The 4,054-nt window shown below is 36.2% G+C and overlaps 1 non-coding gene across 1 annotated transcript; it reads left to right on the top strand.

The window, feature by feature from the left end:
* Positions 1-2,803: 2,803 nt before the first annotated feature.
* On the top strand, positions 2,804-2,906 carry LOC118852462. Its single transcript, XR_005010543.1, has one exon. It is a non-coding gene; the product is annotated as a U6 spliceosomal RNA (small nuclear RNA).
* The last annotated feature ends 1,148 nt before the right edge of the window (positions 2,907-4,054 follow it).

The raw sequence follows: 4,054 nt of genomic DNA, 5'->3' as shown, positions 1-4,054 counted from the left end.
AAAGAACCATGCACAAGTGTTCCTTATTTCCATTTTTCTGCCTAGTCTATCCTGGATCTACAATCTTTCCGAGAAGATTTGAAAGCAAGCTTGTCCATAGTTCCTATGTGACAAATCTGATTGTGACCAATTTAGCCTTTAAGCCCAAGAAAAGGAAAAAAAATTTAAATCCCTTTAAAAAAAGTTTGGGGTGAAGCCATGCATGTATAAAGGAGCTAGCCTTTTCCATAATAGCCTCACTACCCTGGCCCTGCTCAGGGCCATGCAGGTGGCAGAGGATCAAATCTGGAAGCCCTTTAGGATCACAGAAAACAACTCATGCAAATACAAGTTCAACCTTGCCCATTGCTTTGCAAGTCAAAAGACACCCCTGAGATTTCACTCAGGTTTGGTTGCAGGCCAGTGCCTGAGATATCAGTAGGGTAGAAGAACAGTGTAATCGTTGTTCGTTTTGAAGATGCCTGACATAATGCTGTAAGTGAGCACAAAGTCAGTGAGAATCCAGGGGAATTCAAAAGTAGCTAGAAATCAACAGCTTTTCTCACTGTGGCATTATGGCAGGAGGAAAAATAGGTGAAAAGAATCAAAGACACAGCATAGAAACCACTAATGATCAGAAGGGCTGAGTAACAAAAAACCTTATTCACATCCCTAAATTAGATTGCTCTAGGAGGCCTGGACCCACAATGCAGCCAGGAGATGAAACCTTGACAAAAGGAAGAGGTTCCACTTCATCCCCCACACCTAAGGACTGGTTAACTCTATCACCAGAGCAAAAGTAACAAGCTCTTGGATTTTTCTCTTAATGGGTAAGAAGGCAACTATTATTTCTTTTATCATTTTAAATCAACCTTTTATTGGGAATATTTTAAATATCAAAAAGATAAAACAATTTTCATCATCTGCTCGGATAACTGGTAGATACAATTGGTGATCTGTGAAGAGTCAAAATTAAAGAGACCCAGGGATAACTATGTCACTCCAGACTATCACTGCTAAAATCCAGCTTGTAAAGCTACTTTCTTTAGTTAGTAGTTATCTTGTTGACTTGCCACCATTTTCTACCTAGTTAGCCCCTCATTTACTATTTCTATCCCAACTCATAAATCTGATTAATCTATTTGCTTTCTCATTCTGTACTACACATAATAGGCATTCAATAAATACTTACTGGTTGGTTGATTCTATTTCCCCCAATATGCCCATTTTGTCTCAAGTGTTTCTCCTCAAAGACTTTTGTAATCTAGCAGGTGAGCTGTGGGGGTCAGAAGTTACTATAATCCAAGACAATGTGAAGTGATGAAAAAGAAGTATGGAGGGAACCCTATCGAGATTCCAAGATGAGTAAATACCTGGTGATCACATACTTCACAAAGGGTGAGATTTTACAAAATTGCCAAGTGGGGAAAGGCCTCAATGGCTAGCCTAATGCATCTCATATTTGAATAGAATTGTACAATATTGATGACAAATGGCCATAAATCCTCTGCTTTTAAAACTTCCAGCCATAAGAAAACTTGCAATCTATGTTAGTCACACATATGTAATTATTAGGAAGTTATACTTGTATCAAGCTGACATGTACATCTCTGAAACTTCTGCTCAAGGACACTGCCACCTTCTGGAAGAGGCCTGTAATTACTCCACAGAGTTTGGTCTTTTGGGCACAAAGGAAAGACCAAGTGGAAAAAGAATGTTTATTGCCCAGTAGGCGTTTGGATAGACACCCTGTCTAAACACTTGATTCTATGCTGAAGTTTAAGGAAACTTTTGCCCAAAATTGTGTCTATATGACAAAGACAATACATATAGACCAAGAGCTACACTCAAAGGCTGGATTACTTTCAAGATACTGTAGAGTTCTTTTACCAATTACAAGCTTCCCATAAACAAAAACACCCATTTTTTCAATACCCTTGTAATATTAATAAAACATAGACAAAATTGCCTCAAAAGAACTAAAAATGATTATCACCTATAGGTCAATGGAGAGGTACATACTGGGTATGAGCTAACTATCACATATAACCAACTAAGAGTTAAAAGATATCATCAAGGAATTGCATGATAGGAAAAGACAATGAGCTAGAACTATGCGAAGAATGAGGAGTTAGCAGTTTATAGATACCCAGAATTCCAGTCATGTACTCACAATGTGCGAAAAAGGGAAGGAAGGCCTCTAGTATATTGAGTGGACCTCCAGGGACATCTTTTGGGGAAGATGCGGACAAAAGTTACACAGTGTTGGCAGGCATGGATGAACTTATCTCAATCACTGGAAAGAATTCCCAACTTGATGAGACCACAGATCCATCTGAGTATTTGAGTCTTAGCTGGGGTCTCCAAAATGATTATCTGCCTCTGTGGTTACATCAGACACATAAGTCTACAACAGCAAAATTTCCTTAAATTGAAGCATAGAATATAGTGTTTATACAAACAAGAGTTGTTAGAATTCCTAAAGGTGTGTAGATGAAGCTTATAGTAGCTCAGCTTGTAAGGCTGTCAATTTTTGAGCTTTAGTCAGTCATTTCGATATATTGCATTAACCTTTTTTTTTTGGTTTACCTTACTTAAGGCCCATGATCTATGTGTTTGTTTATAGACACCTTAGACCATGACTTTTATTTTTGCCATTCTTCCTAGATATCATATCTTGGAATTTATTGGTTCTTTCCCCTGTCATGTCTCCTCTTTATCTAGCTTAAAAGATAAATGCATACAAAATTCAACCCTCACTGAAAGCTCTGTTGATCAGATTCAGAGTTCTTTTTAGTCCCTCTTACAACTCTGTTTAATTCACTTACTTCAGCAATACATACACTAAAATGTAAACTATACAGGAAGGATTAGCATGGCCTCTACACAAAGATAACAGTCAAATGCAGGAAGCATTGCATATTTCACCACACACACATACACACACACTTTGCTGTAGAAATACAATCAACTCATAGGAAAACAGGAAGGAAGGGGGGAAAGTGAAAAGAAGACATGAGAAGAAACGAGACTCAGGGAAATATTAATGAAAAACAAATCAAACTCTAAACGTAGAGGGTATTTTATGAAGAGAGGCTTAAAGGGAAAGAAAAATTTAAGAAACTGTGATTGGGCTATGAATGAGAGAGAGAGAGTAGAGGGGCAGAAGAGCAGAAGCAGATTACATCAAGCAGAGAGCATTTGTGCTGAAAATACTCTTTTCTTCTATAACTCTCTTCTTCTTTATAAGGAGGGGGCAGTAAACAAAGAGAGGAAAATGTGTAACAGAATGGAATAAACAAGTAAACAAGAATTAATGGGATGAACAGAAAAAAATGGAGAAATGAAAAATTGATTAGAAAGCAAGATCCAATAATATGTTGCATACAAGAAACACATTCAAAATATAAAGAATCACGGGTAATTAAGTAAGGCTTTGGAGCAAAATTTATTATGCTTCAGTTGAACTCAAAAAAGAATGGTGTAGCAATCATAATCTCTGACAAGTTAACAGCAAAAATTAGAATTCAAGAGATAAACAAGGGAACTACATTTTGATCAAAGGTATCATAGATAATGAATTAATACCAACATTTGACATATAAGTACTGAGTGGCATGCACCTGAATACTTAAAGGATGATATAAACAAGAAACAGGTAGAAATAGACAATGATGAGTGTCCCCAATGTAACCCTTTTAGGCCTTGACAAACATATAAAAATAAACAAGAAAAATTAAGGACCTGAATAGAGTTTTGAGAAAAGCTAAATGTAAAAGATCTCCGAAGATAATTGAATTGGAATAGAAAGGAATTCACATATACCTCATTGATACATAGCACCTTTATGATAATTGACTATACACACACATATACACGTGTGTGTATGTATACATATACATACATGTATGTATAAAAATCTCACAAACAGAGACAAGTTGAGATATTAAACATATTCTGTCTAGACCACAAGGTAATGAAAAGTATAATCAACAAAGGATCACTGAAGAAAGAATTAAAAATTAGACACTAAATAACATAATCTTAATCTTATAATAAGATTGGTAGGTTAATG

This window comes from Trichosurus vulpecula, chromosome 5, assembly GCF_011100635.1.
Source record: "Trichosurus vulpecula isolate mTriVul1 chromosome 5, mTriVul1.pri, whole genome shotgun sequence".
Taxonomy (NCBI): domain Eukaryota; kingdom Metazoa; phylum Chordata; class Mammalia; order Diprotodontia; family Phalangeridae; genus Trichosurus; species Trichosurus vulpecula.
The sequence above is the reverse complement of the archived record's forward strand: the minus strand, read 5'-3'. Positions and strand labels throughout refer to the sequence as shown.